Genomic DNA, 24,732 nt, shown 5'->3' on the forward strand with positions numbered 1-24,732 from the left:
CCAATGTTGTTATAATCCATGTAATTTTATTGCATACTTTCTATAAAAAAGACAAAAGTACTTGGTAAGATTTTGTGTTTTTGCAGGGTGTTGTTGAGAGCTCTGCCCCTCGTGCAGTGGAGTCTCTCTACTTATCTAAAAATATTCTGTCAAACTTGCTAATGTGCAGATCAAATGATATGTGCTTAAATGTCAAATGCATAACAAGGGATATTGTTCCACCTTGTCTTCTTATCTTTCTACACCAAGGAAGGCAGATAGTCTGTAGTGGGAAACTGTAAGTGTTTACAGTCAATAATCAGGCCATCTGTCCGATATCTAAAAATGGGCCAAAATGGGTTCAGCACGACGCCCACAAACACAGCAGCCAACTTGCCACAGAATGGCTGAAAAATAAAAGAATAATGGCGTCGCATGACTTGATCAAACACCAGATCTCAACCTCATTGTGGTGGACCTCAGGCAAGCTGCACCGAAACCAATAGACACACGGATGGGAACTACAGCAGTGTTGTAAGAAAAAGTGAAAATTTCTCCACAACAGTATCAGACTACTGCAAGTGAATCTACCTTTTATTCTTCTTATGAGTTGTTGCAAATTACTCTAAGCTTTTTCCTCCTCCCTTCCAATTCTGGCATTCAGGAGGTTAAACAAAATCTAACAGATATGCATTTTAATTATGTGGCATTTTTAAGCTATAATTATTTTCCTATGTAAAACCATAAACGCTTGATGGCTTCATTATTCTGCTGCTGTTTATAATTACATCACTTCCTGCTTCTCTGGCTACACATCTTTGGAGCTAAACAATGAAGCCACACGTTGAGCTCTGACTGGTACAGAGTGATCAGATTGTAGGATTTTATGCAGAGTAAATCCTTGTTTAATTTTTCACACAGACCCAATTTAGTTATCTGCTACTCAACACTCTCAGGCAGCGAAGAGTGACACATGGCTGCCGTTTCATAAAATACAGTATAAATAGTTTGCTGCAGAGAGGGGAGATCAACAAAGAGAAAGAGACAACAAATCATCAGATCTGTTGTCTCTCAAGAGGGAACACGCCTTCCCTTCTCAGCGCTCTTGTTTTCAGTCTTCTGTTGTTGCTTCTTCATCTTCCAGAGGAAGATGAAGAAGAAGAATGCGGCAGATGTGAAGACGCCTGGCTTTGTTTGACTTTAACTCAAGACCCAGATCCGTTGTGTTTTTATTAAATTAGGGCAGTGGTTCAGTTTGTTGTGTCCAGCAGCATTCTGAAGCAAATCTGACGCTTGGATGCGGTTCTCTGAGCCACCAGCGACGCCCGTCCAGTTTGGCTGATCTTCAACAGGAAATAAATAAAAGGCTTTGTGGTGCTTCCAGGGCATTACTGTACTATCGCATCCAGCAGCTGGGCCTCAGCGGGGGCCCTAGTTGGCTGCAAAGCCAGTCACAGAGATGCCTTTAAATTCATGTCTGCAGACTAGTTGGATTTCACAGTTTTTCTTTGTAAGTGGTTCTTTATTTTGTGGTTATACAGAAGCTATCGAGGGCCTATTGGTGCTGTGAGCCAATGAATAAATAATCTGTTACAGTCTTGTTTAATCACTTAGATAAAAGATAAATGGTGGATCTAAATTAATTGTTCTGGCAATTTATTAAATTTTGAAATTGCATTTTGAAAGTGCATTTTTCCTACTTTAAATGATATTAATTTCCCAGACATCTGGAATTTTCTATTAGTTTTATTCTCTCAAATAAAGTGGTCTCAAATGGTCGCTCTCAAGAACCGATGTCCTGCAACTTTCAAAATCTGTCTGCTTCAGCACATCAGACTCTAACATTATCTCATTAACAGAGCCAGGTTAGGATATATCACAATTTTTCATAGAAGTCTCCTTTTCTTATGACTTTAAGTAATCGACGTGATTCTTTTAAGTCATAATAGAGAAGTGGTTTCTTCTTCTGAAACAAAAGTAACAGTTTTAATTTATTTCATCGTTTTGACCACCACTTCTCACACCCCTGGCATCTTATTGGTTAATCTTTAGCCCAATTGTTCAGAACATTGTTAGCTACCCTGCTAACAGCAACCCGGGTTGTTCACTTTGATGAACATAAATTATATATATTGTCTCTTTATAGATTAAATAAATATTATTCATCATAAAATATACTTAATATAAAACAGTCAGTTATATATAGAATGTACTATGTATTTTTTTTTATTTATTTTTTTGTCGTTTTAAAGACCGCATGCAATGAATGATTTTTGTGTAGTCAAGCACTTGGTCCTTCTGTTCCTGAAAAACAGCTAGAGCTCCCACTTCTCTGCTTGATTGTTTTCATTACATCCCAGCAGGAGTGTGATAATACAAGCTGCCACCATGGCTGTCACTGATCAGCTCCAAAAATCCAGAAATAGGTGATGCAAGGGGCTGTTTTTATAGCTTTGCCACCCATGTTGGTGCTATCATGTCAGGGTGGAGTCAGATATCTAATACATGCTTCAGGCCATGCATTTCTCCTTGCATTCCTCTGCCTGTAATCGGTTATTGTCAACATACCTAAGGGGGAGGAAGGGCTGGGTGAAGGCTACGAATGAGAAATTAAAGGAGCAGGGGATGAGAGAATGAAAAACAGGGTGTGGATTTTAATTATTTTCAACTTCAGACTACAACCACAAGCATAACTGGGAGGATAAAAAACGCAGAGCTGCGGTTGCTGGTGTCAAAATGGGTCCCTCCGCCTCACGAAGAGGAATTTTTAACACATCTTTCATTTGCATGTGTCCAATTAGGTTTCCCTGAAATCCTGCTGGGCTCCTGGTGGCAGGGGGCTGCCTGCTTCTTGGATCTCATCTCTTAAAGCTCAGAGTTTGCCAGAAACTGCTGGATTGTGCCAGCTCAGTTGCCTTTTTTTTTTACTCAACAAATTTGTTCGGGTTTATTTGTTCACTATATGTACATATATATATATATAGAGAGAGAGAAAAAGAGAGAGAGAGAGAAAGAGAGAGATTTCTTTTTAAATCTAACCTGCTGATTGTGATTTTACTTGTTTGATTCACATGACTATAACATGTAAAAGACAATAAAAAAATCATACAAATTCTATGTTGGAGGTAATGCATTTAAATGCAGTATCAATTGGTTGTTGCATCTCTAGTGCATCAACCAGTGTCATATAATTTGATGCACATTTTGTATTTAATTAAAAAAAACTTAGATGAAGATTAGGGACATATGCTGTGTTGCCTCTGTAAAATCTTGTAATTAACGCCTTGTTTGATTCAAAACTATTACTTCTATCCCAGAACCCGGAGCAGAGCAAAAAATGTTGTCAACCAGGAAAAGTCTCATTAGTGTATCTTTAATAATAATGGTTGGTTGCTCTCATACATACAACTTTAAGCTGATTAAATCCAAAATCTTGACTTGCCCAGCAAGATCACAACCCTTTTTTTTTTTATTTGTGTTGCTGGTTATTAAAGGGACAGCTCTTAAAAGAGACCCAAACTTCTCCTAATTAACAACACAGCAATGATTTAGAAAGATATTTGTATTTAACTTTATCATAAAAATCCATCCAAACACTAACCAAGAACTTAAAAACATTGAGTTTTCATAACTAAAGGTAAGAAATTAAGAGGTAGAGGTAGCAAGTAAAATGTTGTATTCCTGGATAAATGTTCCAGGAAAATTTTCTTTTTCTAATCTAGCTCTTTGTCCAGAGATTCACCGATCAGCCTTTTCCTGACAACATAAACAGCAACAACAACATGGTGAATAATATCTAACAGTCGTAGTTTTGAATCCAACAATGGAGAAATTAAATTATTAAACCATATGTCCCAACAATAACCAGATTTTTTCTTTTGCATGCCATTTGTTAATGTTTTCGCAGTGGTACAGCATTCATTGATTGTTCCGTGTAACTCGCCTCCAAACGGCATGCCTCGCGTTGGGTATAGTTTATTATTGTTAAAATCTCACAAGTTTGGAAATATGGTGGATAAGTATTTCTATGAATTGAGTGGATAAATGATCATAAAAATATACTTGTATGCATAGATTTTATTGTGTAGTATTTTTTTGAAAACATACTGTTGCACCCAATTCTTATGTATTGCTTCAAACCCCTCTGGTTTATCTAACACTTAGAATGACAGATGATTAATACCCTTTGTAAAACCTAAATAACCTCTTGCTAATATAGATATTAGTTTAATGATCAAACCACCTTTTCTTACTCTTGAGTGAAAGAAAGATCATTTATTGGTTGTCAAAGCAGGCATTGTGGCTATATATTATTGTTCAGAACAAAAAGTACATGGCTCTGTTCATGCCCTAAAACAACAAAACCATCAGAAGTAAAACAACCAACAGCAGGAGCAAAATGACCAGCTCTTGTGGAGAATCCTGCAATAGTCGTGTTTATCTCGGGGGAATTGAGTTGCTTTGTGTAGCCACTCGTCGCATATCAAGGTTTTAGGCATTTTGTCTGTCATCTGTCACCATGGAGCAGAAATATTGGCAACAAACACTCTGGATGTCTTTAGAAACAACTTTCTCACTCGATGACGGGGTCCAACACCTCCTGCTTGTTGCTCACAGTGACCCGTCACAAACACCGACATTTTGAGTGTTTTTGTGGCTTGAAGAAAAAAAAAAACAGTTACGGTTGGCCTGACAGCTTTGTTGTTTTGTTTGCTTGGGGAGAATTTAGGTTCAGGAGATTTTTTTATTTCATCTCTAGTTCTTGCCATTTGACAGTTATTTCCCATATTCAGACATGGAGTTAAACAATATTTACAACAATTTTAACAAGTGTAAAGTGACATTATGGTTTTTATTAAGTAGCAGACATGCAACAAATTTGCTGCTGCTAAAATTATGCATGTTAATATTATGTTATTTGTGGAAAATCTACCTATACCGAGATTATTCATTATATAATATTCTAACATAAAATACAGTTTGAGAAGTTAAATACCTCTGTAAATTGCTTTTTGACACGTTATTGGCTGGCATTTGCCAACCAGCCAATCCAGGAACTCCACTCATTTTTCTTGCTGCTGATTGGCTGTAGACCTAAGAGCTGAGGTAAAAGTATGACTTAACTTAGTTATAAGCTATACTTACAAGTTATAAGTTATTCATGCCTGTGGTCAACAATCCCAGTGAATATCCTCTATGTTTATCTTTAATGTCAAGATTGGTTGGCTTTGAGATAATAAAGCTATCCAATTATTTCTATCTCATGGGAACAATAAATGCATTTTATCATTGGACTATTGCAAAACACTGCCAGTTTCTGACAGTAAATTCAAACTCTCTGTCAGTAGATTCATGGTGTTGTTTGCTGCAATAACAAACCGTGTTCCTCTCAAAATCGGGCATGAAGAGACCGTTTGAAGTGTCATTTTACTACAGTGAGTAGAAAAAAAACAACCCGGGTGGCTGTTAGCAGGATAGCTCAACTCAAGCAATATTTTTGAATCCATTTTTGCAAGCCCCACTCGTTTGTTTACTGAATTTTCTTAGTAATTTTGTAAGATCAGTTGACTTTCACTGATCTGCGAGGCATTCTGCAGCGTTTCATAAGGCTTCAGTGAAAACCGGGGCGAGTTCTGACAGCCGTTGTCTGTGTCACATCAGCTGATTGGCAGCTACTCTGATGTCATTTGTTTTTGCGGGGCAAGGGCAGGTCACCCTGACTGATTTCAAGTCTTTTTTTTCTTTTTCCTTCAGCCTGTTTCCATCTGTCTCAGAGTTTTTCTCTCAACCTCCTCGAGCAGCAGATGTCCTTTAATCTGTTTCTGTGCTTTGATTTTATTCCTTGAAGTCGTATTTATTTTATTGGCGGAAAATGAACGCCAACCCCCGATTTTGTTGCTTTGTGTGCCTCCATGTAGCTTTAGGAAAGTGATATTAGAAAATCATTCTGTTGCATTGTTTTGGTCATAAACCTGACCATCATCCCATTGCGCCTGAGCATTTGTCAAAAGTTTTAGTGAAATAAACAGCACTGCTGCCAATGCAACACTGTCATCTGCTTCACTGCTTCCATTTCAGCTCAGTTTCAGATGTGTCTGTAAAATCTGTGACTTTTCTGTGGGAGGCTAATAAATAATGCATCAAAAGCGTGACGACAAACGCAGCAGCCAAGATGGTTAGGCTGTCATCACAAGCGATGCAAAAATGTCTAGACAGTTGGGTGCCATTTTTTATCACAGATGATGTTTCTGGTAGCAGTCTGTGCATATTAAATATATTTTCATAACACAGGCCAATTTATATAACGGATAATTGCCAAACTGTAACATCATTTATTGCCAGCTAAAGCTGTTAAGGCGAGTTGTAGTTGGTTCAGGCATAATCAGCCAAATTCTGTTTGTTTCTGGCAGATCTGAAGTCTCTCTGTGGCACTTGCCTAATCACTCCTGACCCGTTTGGGAAAGAGTCTGTCTTTGTTACTGTTTGGTACTGTCGGTTCTACGGGGACAAAAAGTGCCATTGTCTTTGATTGCTGCGACTGGGATACAAGTAATATGTAGGCGTGGAGCTGGCACAGTAATCCAGATTCAGTATTAAAAATCGTTTGAGCTGTGAGTTTTCGACACTTCGCAGAGCTTTACGTTGCATCTTTCATTTGCTGGTGTATTGACGCGTTCGGCTTTTTCATGAAATTCTAAGAGGTTTTGTTTTTTGCATGCCGTGAGGTGTAGTCTCTGATAATTAAGTTTTTATTTTTCTTCTGCTCACCAACTGAATTTTATTATTTAGAGAAAATGCACAAAATATTGCATCTTTTTCCAAACCGTTAGTTGGAAAACAATAAAATATGATACAGATGGGAGGAAAAAATTTCTCAATCTATCCATCCATTTGTTTATCCATCCATCTATGTTTATGTATCCATCTGACTGTTAATCCATTCACAATTTTTTCCACTTCAGCATTTATACATTTTGCCACCCATCTGTCCTAGAACTCCGGAAATTTTTGTTCTGGAAAAATATAGAATTTCACACCAGATATGTGAAGAAACTCTAAATAAATCTGTCAAAATATAGATTTTTTTGTGTGTGTGTGAAATTCTGAGCTGCTCTTCCATCATTCTGCTGTATGAAAATGAGACTGATGGTGTTACGGATGTAAATGGCAGCACAGTTTTTGCACTTGCTGCTACATTCACTCATTCAGCAAAGAAAAATGTTTGCATATTTGCAGTTTTTTTTTTCCCTCTTCCAAAAATATGCCCACCTATGATTCTCTGCGTGTCTGACAAACAGAATAATTGCACGCTGAAGAACCATGAGGTGTGAGCAGTCATGCAGAACCTGCTGTGAGGACAATTGATATGAATGGAAAATAGATGATCCCTCCACGGCTTTTCCTCGGAAGGCGCTCTTTGTTCATGGCGGAGGGAAGCCGAGATAGATCCATGTGAAATCCATCACACAGCTGCTAGCTTGGCAGTCAACCCTAACAGCCCCCCCCTCCTTTCACTTTCTTATCTTTGCTCCTCAGATGAGCACGTGGAGCCTTTGTTTACAGCTCTTTATAAAGATCCACACCAGTAATCCTCAGGATACTCAGATGAGCTAACATCTTTTTAATAATGCCAAGCCTGATACCTACAACACTCACAGCCCGCTCTGAGACACCTGCTCCTGCAATGTTTAATTTATGTAATCAATGCTGTGTTGCTCCTGTCGTTTCTGAATGTGTAAGATGTGCGTCTGCTTGCGTCACAGTGGTGGCTTCTGTAAATGTTTGTAATTTAAAGTCTATGATCATGTGTGCTGGATATGCGTTAAAAATACAGGATGTTGAGCTCTTTGCTACAGTTTTCTCCACATCCTGTTTTTAAGTGAAATATTTCAAACTGCTTTAAAAATGTTATTTAAGGAAGGAAAAAAAACACTGCAAAGAGATTGATTTTTTTTTTTCTTTAGAATTTAATGTTGGCAATTAGCATGGCTATACATATTTTCATAAAATATGCAGTTTTAAAAAACAGAGCAACTTTGCTGTGCTCACTTCAGCCTTACTTCTATCTGTTCAAAGCCTCACACTCTCTCTCTCATTCCAGTCTTAATGAACTGCATAAATGCCTTTTAAAATTTAGTAATTTAGTAGAAAATCCAGTTTACACTTGAATAACTTTTCTGTGATTTATCTCATTATTCTATAAACACCTCATTGATGCTGAAACTCGAAGAGTGCTTTTGTTACCACAGGATGTTGGTGTTTATAGTATGTTCACTGATTAGAAAAACCTGGCTTTTTTTAAAGTTTCTGACCATTCAGTCATTGATTTGGCTGAAAGATTAAATAATTAAAAATTTGTTAATACCAGGCAAACAACAAAAGATATTTTTTGTGAATCTGGTTAATTTGAAATTTAATATTGAACACTATTGACCTTTTTTATTGTTTCTACTGACAAACATATCAATCTTATGCATTGACTGTAATTTTACACAGTTGTCAATATTTCATTAGAAACAGAGGACCTTTTCTGTGATTTACTGCACACAACGTTCCGGCGCAAGAAAAATAAATCTCATCTGTAGATGTATCCTCGGTTCGTTTATCAGCTTCATCTGCTGAATTTATCCTCACAACGCCACCAGCAAGGCCTTTTAAAATGCTACATTATCTTGAATCAGCAGTCTCTGGTCACATGGGAAGGAAATCGATGGTGTCGCTGCTCAAGTGTGATTTGCCATCCATCAGTCGGCATGCCGACTGGAGCAGCTACTGTAGATGATCTGCTGAGTGGTCAATTTCCTGTTACCTGTTATAGATAAAGTAGCACAGCTCCTCTCTCGGCGTTCCTTTTTTTCCAACCCTGATTTCCCTACAGGTTTGTTATTACACCAATACAGAAGGGATTAAAATTAAACAACGTGGCTTTGCATCTATAATCCAAAAGCCCTGGATAATGAGACCTAAAGGGAATTGCCGTTTTTGTTAGATTTTTCCGTCCTCTAGAGGACTCAAATTCTCCCGGGCTTGTTTGTAGTGGACATGAAACTCAAATGTGATCCATTTGCCCCTCATGTTGCACCTCGACGACACAGCAGAGTGTTTACATGACTGCTTCCTGGAAGGAGTGTAGAGTAAGTAGGTGGGGGTGCAAATTTTTCTCTGTCTGATGACTAGATTGTAGTATTTACTCATGCACATTGCACTGGCTTTAGATCAGCTGGAGTGATGCCTTTGAAGAAAATGACACAAAGAGGACTGAGGTCTTTTTTCATAGGCGAGTTCAGTCGCTGTTCCTAAGTGCAGTGGATGTTGCCCTGTGAATCACCCGCATCCTGTTGATTTAGGTTTACAGCATGTTCTTCCTATGAGCTTTTACTTCCTGTCCCAGACAGGGTTCAGAAAAACAAGGGGCTGGCCAGCTGGACAGTAGAAGGGAAATCATAGTTGAGTTTCTTTAAACGAAGACTTTCAAGATTTTGCATGTTCTTTCACTCACTATTTGTTATGAGAGACTGGCATTCACAGCATCACATAGAAAGTCAAAAAAAGTGCTCATCTTAAAATAAAATATTCTGCTTAGACAAGCTTCCAAGTGTAACATTAACTAAGAACTTGTGATTGACTACTATCCAAATAGCAGTTTTTTCCATCACAGGAGCGATGGTCCTTCTTTGTAGTTCTTTTTCACACCACTCCATTTCCACAACATCCACCAGGGTAAATAGAAATTACCAGAGTAGGAATTTACCCTAGAAAAACAACCTGGTGCTTTCATGATACCCTTCATCTTTGGGGTGGAGAATTGTGGAGAAAGGATGGTGGTTTCTGTCTTTGGAAGAAAGAAGTCTGCATCACTGCAGTGGGCAGAATTTAAGGGGTGGATTACATTTCTTTCAAATATATTGCAGTTTTAGCCTTCCACAAACTTTGTATTTTCTCACCTAAGGTTTAGACTCTAACCGCTGCCATACAATCTAAAAATAATAGTTTAATGGTCTTATCTTACTGTTCCTGTCCAGTTTTGGGGTCCTCTTTACCCTGACATGGCAAACACTGAACTCCATCATATAGCCGCTGAGCTTCTTTGTTGGCACGGGCTGAAATGTACATGAAAACTGAAGAATTACTGTTTTAAAACCATTGATATGTTCTGTCACAGTGTTCCTGTATGGCTTAAAGTACCAGAGAGTGTGTTAAAGTAACCATAGATTTCTACAGCGGTGTCCCTTCCTCATCTGTTGCTGTGCACTGTTGGTCAGCTGATTAGCAGCAAACATTATTTAAATAGCTTATAAATATTAGGAGGAGGTACTTCTCACCCTGTTTTGTATCTCAGAGAAAGTAATCATTAAAATGAAAAAGGTTTTGCTAGTTTAAACCACAAAAAGTATGTTTTAGAGTCTGACTTTACGATGTTATTTTAGTGATTAGTGTACATAGCATTAACTATCAACATTCCTCTCTGTACAGATTACCGAGAGAATCTCTTAGCGATAATATTTCAGCAAATCCAGCATGGTACACAATAGACAGGAGATTAAAAAACTGCAATTTTCTCCAGGAAAGTGGAGTACAGAGTAGCATGATACTGCCCTATACAGTATAAAGTTTTTTCCTATGTTACAAACACTTGAAAATACTTTTAAATTTACCAGAATGGTAAATCTTGGTTATAAATGACATTACTGTAAGAACGACAACATACACCACGTTATTTTGGTGACAGTTGTGGTTTAATGGTTTAATGTATTTATTCATGGCTTTACTTTATCATCTTACAGGAAACAAAACAGAAGCTATTAAATCATTAAAATGCTTTTTCACCCAGGGTTATAATACTGTAAGAACAGCAGTATTTCAGGCTTTTAAATATTCCTGCTCTGCAACTGGAAAAGAACCAAGAACTGAGAGGAAACTGTAGAGGCTGTAGTTCTTCTACTTTTATAGGTTTTCTTTACTGGTGAAGTTCAGCAACACCGGATTTAATTTCCCTTGCAGCACAGCAGTAGAAACACACAATAAACATAAAAAGGTTTTTGGGGTAATTAAGAGCCAAGGGTAAAGTTTTAGGGTCGGATAATTTAAATCCGTTTCTCCTTGGTCGTAATCTAATTCTTGATCTGTGTTTTTAACAAAATACTCCATAACTAAGGATCAGTCATATACCCCAACTTGCAGTTCCCACTCTGAACAGAGGATTTCAAATGATTGATTTCAAAAATTATAAATGCCTGTGAACTAAAGTGACTGTTTGATTGGTACATGTCAAATCCACTCTCCTTTTCTGGCATTTTTCTTGAACTACTTGTATCAAAATGAGCAGATCTGAACTCTCGCATACACAAACAGCCACTTCTGTTCCTCAGAAAGTATTTTAAAATCCCACCCCGTGATTTGTACGCATGGATTGCAAAGGCCTGTGTGGGGGGTTTGAAATCCCTCCTCACTGACATGCAGTCTGTGCACATTGCATTGTAAATCCATAGTTTTGGACCAAGAAAATGTATTTATTCATGGCTTTACTTTATCATCTTACAGGAAACAAAATCTCCTGAAATCGATTGTTATGCTTGCTTCTACAAGGTTCCATAATGTGAAAGTAACTCCCTGCATGTTTGCGTTACTGCTGCTGTAGTCGGAAAGTCCCGCTTAACGAAACCGCCTGCATTTAGTGTAAAAATTATTGCACCATCCACTGAGAAATACTCAAATTTAAATATTAACTTAGTTTCTTTCATTAAAATTACACTTGATTTTCCTCAAAATGAAGTGTAAAAGTGAAAGGAAAAAATAAAATATATATAACAACTGCATCAAATATTCAAAACGAGCTCTTATCATTCCTCGAGGTGTTTATTTTGTTTCACTCCATTAGTAAAAAGTCACTAAGAAAATGAGGGGTTCATCCATAGAAGATGGTGCTTGTGTGTAATGGCGCATGAAACCAGGCTCTGTGTTTGGTTTCTCTTCCCTCTGGTCTGGCTCTTTATAAATTGAGTCCCATTAGAGTGCTAATACTTTGCTTGTTAGTCCTAACCCGTCATTAGACATCTTAAGTGTGGAATTTCACCCTCTAATCTGGGTTTATGTGTTGCACATGAGAGCCAGAGCTGACCTAATATGAGTGTTATTGTAGCCAGAGTTTCTACACATGACAGGAAGGGACTCCGAGCTGTTCCAATTATGACTCTGTTTTTTTTTTCTTTCTTTTTTTTCCACGCCTGTATCCTTTTGTGTTCTGCCTCAGCGACGGACTCTACCTCTGCCTGTTTAGTTCTCACAGTCCAGCTAATTTTATACTCCCACGTTTGCCTGCAGGTCAGAACTCATACACAGGATGTGATGTAATAAGTTGTGGTTCTTGCCAGTTGGTCATGCAATTGTGTCATGCAGGGGCCGTCATCAGAAGCTGAGTTGTTGCACATTGTCCCTTGCATAAGTATTCATAACCTCTAATTGTCTGCGCATTATACCAAAATGTTTTGGTGTATTTTATTAAGGATTTTAATCATAATTATGAAGTAGAAGGAAAATTATTTTAAAGTAAAAATCTGGAATTTTGAAATCCATTTGTACTCATCCTCAATTTGTTACTTTAGCTGGAGCCACATTTCATCTGCTGTGTGTCTCTACCAGGTTTACATCTCAAGAGAAAAAGTTCTGCTTATTTTTCTGTGCAAAATAGCTGGAGGCCAGTTTTACTGAACAGAGTTTTACAGAGATCCGGACTTTGTCGGGGCCATTCTAGCACCTTTATATGCTTTGCTTTAAACCTCTTTATTGTGGTTCTATGGCTTTATCTTTTGGCTTGTTGTCCTGTTGGAAGGTGAACCTCCAGGTTGTCCTTAAAGCTTGTCTTGGCTCCATTTGTCTTTCTATTAACTTTAACTCGTTTCCTTGTTCCCACAGCAAGACCATATTCCACTTTTGGGATGGTGTGTTTGGGGAAAGGGCAGGAGAAACTGACTTAACTTTATCATGATATTGTGGTGTTAGTTGTGAAAATCAAAAAAGTGTCAACACATTGAATCTGTGGAGTCTTTGTTTCTTGCATGTCACTGACATCACAGGCCCACAGACTCTTGAAAAATGTACCAGTTTTTAATGGCTTCTTCTGGAAACACATAGTGCTAAGAAAGTTGTAATAAAATACCTTGACATTTGTGGCTGTAAAATGACAAAATATAACAGGTTAAAAGCAAAGCCTAAAAACCCATTGTGTTGTCAGTTTTTTCAGTAGCTAACATTCTTAAGAAAGCTTTTCTTGAAAAGAGCATTATTGTGAATACAGTTTAGATATTTTGTGTTTTCTTTACGCCTGTGTCTTTTTTTTTTTAACAGATTTTGTGTGAAATAAACTGGTTTCTCACTCAAATGTGTGAAAACTCTCAGTTCCCAGACGAGTTTGTGCAGACAGACAAAGCAGGAAGCCTGATGTACACACACTTAGCTTCAGAAATCCACATATTTTTACTCTTACATTGTCCTTGATTATCGACTACTTCTTTGTCATGAATATTTACCACAATGGGGGTTTATGGGGTATGGATGTTTCAGGAAATCCTTAGTTTAATCCTGACTGTGTCCTGTCTGAGCGGCTCCGAGCCACAGCTTCGAGAGAGGATGTGAAAGCAATAAGGGAGACACCACCACCGGGGGGATGTCTGTTGGATTGCTGCTTGGAAAGCTGAATAATGTGTTTTCCCATGAAGCCCTTCTTCTGAACTGAGGATCTGCTTTTTTACGGCCCATGGCGAGCTGTAGGCCATGTCTGGGGCCTACGAGTGAGAATAGGACTGACAGACTGTCTAGATTTATCCTACTTTTCAAAAAAGTAGGATACTAGAACAGTAAATAATCTTTTGCTGTTCTAGTTCTGGTGTTCTGGTGCGTTGAAGGAAGGATTTTAAGAAATTTTTAGAAGTTATATTTTGCCTACTGAGTCATACAGACAACAATCTGTAACAAGGAGGATTAGATATCATTAACAGACTGAAATCCCAAATCAGACTCTGTTGCATGTTCAGACTCATTGGTCCATCTCTTCTGCTGGAATTGTTGCTATACTTGATTCTTAGAAAATTAACTTAATAAATGTGCAAAAATAATCAAATAAAAATAATTATCACATTTATTGGAGATCATTTTAAATGATTATAAGAAGCCATGACTCTGCAGAGTTACAATATTTAAGGAAGAGGTGGCTAAAGATTTTTTTTACTTATCCTTATCCCAAATTATTGGACAAAACATCCTGACTCTAAATAGAAAACTATATTTACTTCACAATCTTGAATAAGCCATGGATTTCTAATAATATTTTTCCATATTATTGCCTGTTTGTTCTAGTCTCTTTAAGTTTTTAGATATTTCTTTTGAGTTTTTGTAAAATAAAATGTCTGAAGCTTATTTAAATAATCTATTTTACAGAACTTGTCTGAAAAAAAGGTCATGGGAATCCAGCTGGCAGGTTCCAATAAAAAAAACAATTAGTCTCTATGGAAAAGCAACAAAACAACTTTAAAATATCCCCAAGTGGTCATATTTATTCAAAATATAAATGTTATTCCATCTGACATCCGCAACAGATGGATTGGCTGATTGATTCATTGATTGATTGATGGTTCCCAAAGGGGACGTTTTTCCTGGGCTCCATGTGCTATGAAAGGTATCCGCCATAGCCAAAGAAGATACAATAAAAACAGATCTTGAACACTTGCACCATAATAAAATAAACACAACAAAACACATATGCTCAATAAGAAACACATATTGCACCTTCCCACAGATATTGCAAACATACCAACAAATCAGACCAGAGCAATAACGTCTTATTATTCTGATGGATGAATGGCTATAACCTAACATATATATATATACTATTTGAGTTATTTGTGTCTGAGCAGCAAATCCTGGTATTCTTGACCTTATTTTACATCTTCCATCACTGTGTTGAGTATTGATCTGAGGAAACAACAGATGAGTATTAAATTGGGTTCTCAATTACCTTCCTCGCCATCTAAATAACACTATTGATGTAGTCTGTCACATTCTCCGTCTCTGTAAATATTCTTGCCTCACGTTGGCTCTTAAAGAAAATTTCCAGACACTTGAAAATAACATGGATTGCCAAGTTCAGAAGAACCTCTTTATGATGTTATCACTTCACATCCTGCTTATTTTGGCCAAAGACCAGATGCTGGTGCTCAGCCAGACAGAATGGCACGATAACACAGGTGTGCTTAAAATTCAGATGGACAGGTGATCTGTCTCGCCTCACAAATTACTTTCCGTCTCACCATTTCTCTGCTTGCTCTGGTGAATGGAGGCCAGAATCACAGGCACAGCTTTATATTCCTATATCACATTAGGTCACATGTGCTATTTATCACAAATCCTCCAGCTCCACGTTTCATTGAGAAAATGGAATCTTCTTTCCCCCTTTCAGGTTTGGTTGTAAACACATAAATCACACTTTGCTTTGGTGGTTTTCTCACTTTTAGACATCCAGACGTGGTGAAACTGGTACCAGATTGCTGCATGATGTTCTTTTAATCTTATTTGAACGTTGTCTTCAATTAATTATGCCATTTCATTAGTCAAATGACGCTGCATGTTTTAGTATAATTCATTGCCGTTTCCTTGCTATGCTGAGGGCATGTAATAAAACTAGACTCTGCGATTTCTAAAAGATGAATGCAAGAATTTTAATCCAACATAAAACAGTAGAAAATACTCAATGTAAATATTATTGTGATAATATTTGGTAATCTTAGAAGTTCATCGTCTTAAAGTTGTCATCACAGTGTTTCCTGACCTGTGCCATATGCTGGCATATTGAGAAACGAGTGTTATGCAGTCCTGAAAATGAAAAACTGAAGCAGATTTTGAGGGACATCCAATCCTGTTATGTCTTCAAAGTATGCACTCCCCGTTTGATGCACTTCAATTCAGAATAGTGCATGTGTGTTGGTCTCAAAGGTATGGTAATCGGTATTATGCTGCTTTTGCAACAACTTCACAGTCTCGTTTTGTCATATTTAAAGATCAGTCGACCATCTGGGAGTTCCCTCAAGTGGTCAGATAATTATTAGTCAAGAAAGTATGATTAATTTTTAATCTCTTGGGAATTATAGTATTTTTTATTTTTTTGGAATTAGTTCAAGATCAAATTTCTTTAAACTCATGGGTGATATATGCAGCATGTTTATAACAACTGATGGTAATATACCGGATTTTGTTATAAAAAGCACTAGTGCCTAGAAAATACATACCACAATTTTAACATCTTGTGCATTTTTTTTATTCTTAAAATTAAAAAATTGTACCTTTTAAAACTGAAATATATTTGGCATTGGATTATGAATCTTGTAAAAAGTTAAAACAACAACCCCTGTTTTTAAAACTCTTTACTTATTTGGTTAGTTATCTTCTGAGGTCTAAAGGTTTATCTCGTGACCTCTTTGGAGGTCCTGAACTGCTGGAGACATTTTTTTCAGATGTAACATGCAGTGACAAGTCAGAGCTCATCTGCAAATATTGTTCTTCTGAACTGATGCTGGAGGCTGATACACTCTCAGTGGGTGAAGTGGTATGTGTAGTAGCAACTGCCCTCAAAGCTTATCTCTTTAAATGGATTGGCTTTGGTACACACTGAGATCTCTGTGTGATACTCTAATCTGATTGACCACAACCCTGGAGAGATGGAAAGGTCAAAGAGACACATGTTTGTGTCTGTTTGCACGTATATATTTATAGGTGTGGTAGAAATCCATGCATCTGTCTGTGCAGATGCAGATTGTTATGCTGAAGTTTAACTTAAATCCTGAGTAAGAGTGAGTGATTCGCCTCAACAGATATTGCTCGTACCTCCACAGAAGTATAGATGAAACTAAGTAAGATGGAAGAATTACTTCAATTTTGTATCACAGATAACAAAATGTCAAAAATAAATTATGCAATGACTTTAAATCGACAGGTCTTTTTTTAAAAGCTACTACTTTTCTAACCTCCTTTAAAGGCTAGCTGTGCTGCAACAAGTAGGGATTAGACTTGGTAGACATGGACCTGTCTACAGATCTCACAATTAATCCCACCTTTCCCAGCAAAAGTTTCACACACTCCAGTCCAGTAGGTGGCAGTAATGCAACTAAAGTTTGTTGGCTACTTACGATGACGACGCAAACAATCCATTAAGTGGCTCGGACTCAGACGATAAATCGTTACTCAAACGTAAGATTGTATTTTATTTATTTCGTAAATAAAACATGTATCTTTCAAAGCATGATAAAACAGTATAAAAGTGGAGTATCACTTCAAAAAATTTGTGATCAATAAAAATGCCATGCCAGATTATTTATTCCCTTCTCAATAATGGGTGGAAAAATATTTACCGGCATTACAGCAGTCAAACTCTACTCATAATTAATGACCAGTTTCATGCATGTTGCCACGTATTTTTATGAGCAGCTAGGGAGGGTTGAGTACTTTTCTGTGGAATCTCATTAAAGAGATTTTTAAACACAGCAATGGAATGACTGTGTGTTTGTTTTTTTTCTTTTCTTTTTTGCCACAAACCAAGCCTTGCATAGTTGTGAGATTTTAGCAGATCTAGGAGTAATTGTTGCCTTTCTACTGCAAATAACAATAATAAAATTGCACTGCACATATTTGCAGAAAAAAAATTCTTTGTGGGTTTTTTATAAATATAAAAACCCACAGATCATCACTGCAGGTGATTATCTGGTTTGAGGTGTCACTTTTGGTGGAGCAGCTTTTCTCTTTTCAATACTGTGCATCTGGTCATATAAAAGAAAGATTCCTCTATTATTCAGCAGCTTCCTAGATCAGACTCGCCTCTGTCAGACCTCAAATTATTTATTTATAAACCCTGAGACTGTATCTGATTTCAAATACTCCTACGGAGTTCCAGGAAATGAGAAACAAATTCAAAACAAAATCACAGAGGATTAATGATGTGATCCGAATTATAATTTTTTTTATTATCATTATTTTGTTCCTTTCCCACTTGATTCTGCCAGAATTAGCTTTTGCCCCTGTGAGACTATCATGATAATCCTCAAGCATGACATCTCATTTAACAGGATGTCGTGAAGCAAATGCTGACTCCCCGATTTCCTGTGGGCGAGCGGGTGGAAGTGGGGAGGGCTGCTGGAGATGTGTCCATTAGTTTATCGGGGCGGCCTAGAAAAGAGAAACAGGAAAGAGAGATAAACACATACATGCATCTTTCCGTGTGCCCAGCCTGACGATCCGGTCACCATCGCAACCACAAGGCATGCATCACATTGCTGAGGGGAAAACCTTGAAACTCTGGAAACGTCCACAAGCATTCAGCTTTGAGTTTTTGCTGCAATCTTTAAGAAAAAAAGGTAATTGCCGTATTTTTCACACAGCTGACAGAGAGGCTCCAGATACGTGGGCCGCTTGGCCTTCCCAGGTAGATGAATCGCGCTCTGTGTCCCCATTTCATCGCACTCCCTCTTCCCCTTCTTACCCTCCTTCTTTGCTCCCCGGTGGTTCAGCAAAGGGTTTATTTATTAGATGGCACTAAACTGCAACCTCTGCTGCAGCTAATGCACCGTCTTTGTACCAGTTTTTTATTGCACAGAGTAAAATACCAAGAGGAGGGGAAAAAATCATGGATTATAGTAAATTTGCTGACAAATAGAGAAGAGGAGGCTTTGTATTATGTTGCAAATCTGTCAGATTTATTAACAGGAGGGGGGTGCTGTTTTCCTGGACTTTATTTTTGTTGGTATCCAGAGCAGCCTGGTTCATCAAGTGATGTGTTTCTTTTTAGAGCTTGATCTTTAAAGAACTGATTTATTTTTCAGGCATTTATATTCTGTCAAGCCCCCCATAGGGATCATAATAATTAGCTACTTTTTTCCGGCAATATTGCATCTTTACCTGTAATATTATGACCATATTCTTGTTTATGAAAATAAAAATCTCTTAGCGTGGCCATAAGACTCCGTCATACTTGCTTTCCTGACCTCTGCTGCCATTTTCCTTTTCACTGTCAAACTTCTCCAAATCTCCTTAATGATGGAAGATATATTTCAAAACACCCGCGCTCCGTTTACAACAGGGCTGTGAAGCTACTTCTGCTGGCTGGAACAGGCAGCTTGTTGATTAGTTTGAACACTGCTGCCACCTACTGACTGGAGGGCACCCCTCACTTTTTGACAAGTACTGATTTCGCCAGTATTATCAAACCAAAAGTATAACTTTCTTTATTTCTTGTTTCTTTATCTTGTGCTACAGCTTCATTTTGCTCATCTGTTTTATTATGAATGTTCTGTGGCTCCCATAAAACATAATTTCTAAACGATTTCCTCAGATAAACTGAGTAACCCGGAAATTTATATATTGTTGAAGCATCCATTGTTTCAATTTCAGCATTCAATTATCACCTGTTGGGTAAAACCTCTCTAGTTGAAGGTATCCTCGTGGTTCCATGTCTATTACCAAGTGGTTCTACATAGAGTTTATCACATTAAAAGGTAGAAAACATTTTTAATAATTCATTGTGCCATTATGATGCGTTGTATAGAACATCAATTTTTTGGTATACAGTTTTTCCTTTTTTCAGTTCTCTCGTTACAGAAGCCGTGTTTTCACCGCCTGCTCTTCTGCTTTTCATGTGCCGTTCTTCACTCTCCACAGACAGGAACTGCATCTTACATCATGTCTTCTCATCTGTCTGCTCTGCTGTCTTGTTAATTGGCTAACGTGCTCTGTTCTTTCTCTCTTAAAGGAGGCGAGCATCTCCTGAAGGCATCCAGTGCTGTTTCCTGGAAAACCCTCGCTGGTTCAGACCAGGTTAACCCAGTGAGATCCACTACAGGACACCGGCTTCCAGCTTCTGGATAAATTCACGCTTGAGAACAGGAGAGCAATGTGACCCCTGGATTAGATGAGGACCATGGGAGCTGTTAATATGGATCTGAGAGTCGGCACGCTCTGAATCAACTCTCATTCAGGTAATGCAGAACTCTACACACATAGCAACTGGATCAAATTTCTATTGTGATCAAGTTTAAAATTCATGAGAATTTGACTCGTTTTAGTGAGTGTTACAAGGCACCAGCTTTTCTCTGCACTCAGAGAGAAGTTTGTCATAAGTTGACGGCATGGTTTCTCTTAAATGGACTTCCTCTTTTTGAATATTCTCAGCTCTGACCAAAAAAAAAGACCATTAAACAGGAAGTTGAACAGGGCCGTGAAACACAAATGACAGTCAGGTCCAAACAACTTAGAGCACTTTGTAGAAGTCAACTTTATACTTTAAAGATGCAGCGATTCACATGCTTTATTTGTGGTTTTGAAGGCAAGGGAGTTTGGGGGAACAAAAAATAAATAAATCTGATTAGCATTTGGATATTTTTTTTGTGTGTGTGTGTTTTATTGATTCTGTTTGAAGTTTCAGCCTTAATAAATTAAACATTTCTTGTTCGACTGTTTTCAGATAGAGCAAACAGAGACTCTGAGCCTTTTCCTCCAGTCTCTCATTGAATTATTATTTTTTTTAGGCAGGTCTTCAGAAAACATAACACGTATTCAACATAATTTCCTACTCCTGCCACTTCAGGCCTGAATTTATCGCTTGAGTCATCTTGTCAACATACTTTGGGAAACGATGAGCAATTTGTTAGTGTTGTGACTATCCCTCTTTCTTTTTCAGCTTCCACATATTCTGTCGTACTTTCAGGTGTTTTCAACTTGCCCTGAAGTTTTTGGCAAGGTTTGCATTTAGGATAATCACATTTTATTCAACATTTGTGGTCCTGTTTTGATTCAGTTCTGGCTGACAGACATACCTTTTCACTGCCGATCGGTTCTCATATGTTTTTAATGACATAAACTTTTACCCCGTGTGTTTTGACTCTGGAAAGTTGACGGAGCCTCTGTCAGCTTGTATCTTGTCGTGTTACACGGTGGCTCCATTAAAACCCAGGCGTCCCAAACTGACACGTCGGCCCAAGCTGAAAGATGTCACTCATTCTGCCAGACGGGCCTCCAGGAAAGCTGAGCGCAGGTGGACAGACAGGCTTCAGTTTTTTTTTTGACATATTAAAAGATCGCGATGAGAACACTGTAAAAACTGAAAAACAAATATTTTTGAGAAGCAATTTCACCTAGTCGCCATATCAGACGACACTTTCTGGTTCCTCCATTGCAGCTATTCTCCTTGTCTATTAAAAGATGATATAAATGTCATAGGATCTTCTGTCTTGATTGTTCTTGATAGCAGTACAAGCGTAATCCCCAGGGCCTTAAAGTATATCTATAAATCAGGTCCCTTTGACACAGACCATCATGGCATTTTTATTTCTCATCTTGATCATAGTGTTGGTAATAAAGATCCAACCTTGGAGTGGTTTCGGTCTTACCTGACTGAGAGATGTTGTTGTATTAGTATCAATAAGTTTATCATTTTTAGTGTCTTTTTGCTGGGTGGGGCCTCAGGGCTCCATGCTTGGGCCTCTGTTTTTCTCTCTCTCCATCACCCACTCTTGGGTTCCGCTTTGAGGACATTTTTTGAATTGTATTGCGTTGTTATGCTAATGACTGCCAAATCTACTTTCCTGTGAAAAAAAAAACATGAGACTGAATCTGTTCATCTGTTGTTACAATGCCTAAAGGAAATCAAAACTTGGATGCCCCTCAGTTGTTGTGCTTTAGTGATGAGACTGAGGTCTTATCACGTTTTTATCACGCTTTTGTCCCAAGTTTTTCTCCACCATATGAATTTTGTCTCTTAGACTCTATTGATATCCACTGCTACAAATCTGAGGATGAAATTAGAGAACAACGTTAGATATAAGACACAAACGTCAAATCTGTTGGAAAAACAAGCTTTTTGGAAAAGCAGGTTTTTTCCAACTCTGACAAGTTGCCAAAATCAAGACCATTTTGTCCAGACAGGGCTTTAAAAACATCACACTTTTATTACATTACACCTTGAGTATTGCGGTGTGGTCTATTTCAGGGTCAACCATGCTGCCCTGTCTTGCCTTCAGCTTCTCTAAAATGCAGCTTCTTGTCTTTTAGTTTGATCACACAGGCAAGAAAACATTTCTCCTCTGTTGGCTGCTCTTCATTGGCTCCCTCTGTGCAACAGAATTGATTTTATTTTATTGTTTTGTTTTTAAATGTCCTTATGGTCTCACTTCATGCCTTCTCTTGGATTAGCTTCATCCTTCCTCTCCTTTGCGGTGTCTAAGGACAGCTGACCAAATGCTTTGGCAGCCACTTGTTTTTGAATGCATGTGAACGTAAACAGGATTGGATTGCACTGGATTTGGTAAGATTGCTGTAGTCTAGCATATTAATGCAAAGCTTAGTGGAAGAGGAAAAAGTGTGGTTGAAAGAAGTGCCTTTCTCAGATGAATGTACATTATGCATTTCTTTAGAAATCAGCGTCTGGAGGACAAGTGGAGAGGCACAGAAATACAGATTACTTGAGGTCCAGGGTTGTGTTTTCAATGATTTTGAGAGCCTGGTGACATTGGTTATCCGTGTTTTATCAAATCCAGTCACAGCTAATCTTACATTGGAACGGCAACTTTCAAAAACAATGAGCAGTATTTCTCAGCACCAAACTATAAATTAGAATAACAAACCAAAGATATGAAGCCTTTGACTTTTATTCTTACTTTGTGAATTTGTCCTTGAATTAATAGAAATCCCATTTAAAATGCTTCCCTAGTATTTAAAATAGTCTTGATTAATATGCATTCACAATACTTCGTCTCCAGAAAGCCACTTAGTGATAAGCGGAGGTGCGTGACCATGAGACAAGGGCGAAAGGGAAGTGAAGATGAAAACATACAAAACAGAAGCCATAATCAGAACATAGAGAAAGAAGGAGAATACTCTATTTGTGTGGATAAGTCGTTGGAGGTCAGTTGTGTCTGGATCTGTCGTATCCAGTTTGTTTGTCTGGACTGTGTGGCTGCCTTTTGCTCCTATTTCCCTTCTGGAAGGGAGCAACACAGGAAGGCCGGCTGTAGATGGAAGGAAACGGTCTTCATCAAACAGCAGATGGAGGACAGTATGTGCTTACACGGCAAAAACACACACATAAATAAAAAAAGATAGAGCAGGTGCTCAATCCTTAACGTAGATTTTATGCAAAATGTGACCTAGATCAGACCTGGCAAATGTCAGCTGTGGAGAATCTTGAACTTTAATAAAGATTGAGAACATTTTGGCATTTAAGATCCACTTTTCAGAAGGTTTTTTTCTGCAATTGCAGCAACAATTTTACTTGTGCAGTTTTTTTTACATATTTATTCTTCATTTATATACATATTTCCTAATGATAATTGTCAAAATAAGAATAATAATTGTAAAAATAAGAAAAAAAAATTACTAAGCTCTAATAAATGTTAAGAAAATATTGCTGCTGCACAAATGTTTTGCCTGTGGTGTTCCTCAGGCCTTTGTTTTAGGCCCCCTTCTTTTTTCCTGTCTACCTCTGGGTCATATTTTCAGAAAACATTGCTTCCATTTTCATTCTATGCTGATGACAACCAGAATTATGTGTTAAAAAATGGAACGCTTTAAAAATGTTGTGCAATTATTCAAATTATCAATTGTCAGTGAGCAGCAACAGAGCAGTGAGAGGAGGGCGCGCAGGCTGCAGGAACAAACCAGCTACTAGAGCAGGAGGCGGGGAAGCATTATTTTTAGATATTTTATCTAATATTTTTTGCAAGCTAAATTAGCATAGTTTTTCTTTATTTAGGAAATTACATAACCTAATAGATTAAAAACACAATTGTAATTTTTTTTCTTGCCCCTTTTTATGCCACACACTAGACTCTTGGCACCTTTAGCATTTGCCTGTACTGGCTAAGCTACTGGCTGGCCCTGGTGTTAAATACAGACTAAACACTGATCTATGTGTGACTGAGGTTTGTGTGCTGCCTTATTTAGGTCTAATACTCAGTGGCAACTTTGGTTTTCTTAAAACATAGTTTTGGTCCCAGCGTTGGATTTTTATTTTTAAGGGTATGTATTAAAACACATTTTTCCTGATATTTTATCAAGAAAAAATGTTCAGATATATTTCAATTTTAGGTCTTCTCTGCCTTTCTGTCCTCGTAGGTTTTGACACAACTTCCTCTCCCTCTCTAGGTCTTTGATTTCAGCAAAGCAAAGATCTTCCCCTGACTGTTCAGGCAGAGATTTCTGTGGATGTAGCGCTTCCTGTCTTTCTTTTTACTAGTCTCCTTTGACTCCGACCAGTCACTTGCTTGTCTTATGGTGTGCATGTGGAGTGAGAGGGGTTTTCTTTTTCATCCATGTAGCAAGCCTACTTTGCGAGGAGGACAATGAGACTCACTGTGATGCCCATGGTCCCACTGAATGACTCATGTTCCTATTGAAGTAGGACAAAGCCTGGACGACAGGGTTACACAATGTTAATCAACGAAGTGCAGCTCATAATGTAATCAAAAAGTGGACTGTGAAAAAATGTGCAAGGTTGAGGTCCGCGGCCTGGGTTTATGTGACATAATTACTGTGCTTTCACTTCCATCCTTTTCTACAAGGAATGCTTGTGACTGCTGCTGCCCCTCCTCTTCAATCTGAACCATCCGCCAGAACGAGAGTTGTTTTTGTTTTCCGGTTGTTTCCCCAACCTGCTGTTGCCTCGAGTGTGATAAGCGAGCATAAAGGAGCTGTTATTCCCGAAGATGAATAACCGCTACTGTG

The 24,732-nt window shown here is 38.0% G+C and overlaps 1 protein-coding gene across 7 annotated transcripts in view; it reads left to right on the top strand.

Moving 5' to 3' along the window:
- The window catches only part of ptprea (protein tyrosine phosphatase receptor type Ea), a 62,540-nt gene that overhangs the window by 11,407 nt on the left and 26,401 nt on the right, over positions 1 to 24,732 (top strand). For all 7 annotated transcript variants that reach the window (XM_055042821.1, XM_055042819.1, XM_055042824.1 and 4 more), the window contains one exon: positions 19,766 to 19,991. The gene's annotated coding sequence lies outside the window, so the exon portion shown is untranslated. The remainder of the gene's footprint in view (positions 1 to 19,765; positions 19,992 to 24,732) is intronic.

Source organism: Poeciliopsis prolifica, unplaced genomic scaffold (genome assembly GCF_027474105.1).
Source record: "Poeciliopsis prolifica strain line A6 unplaced genomic scaffold, Auburn_PproV2 SCAFFOLD018, whole genome shotgun sequence".
Lineage (NCBI taxonomy): Eukaryota > Metazoa > Chordata > Actinopteri > Cyprinodontiformes > Poeciliidae > Poeciliopsis > Poeciliopsis prolifica.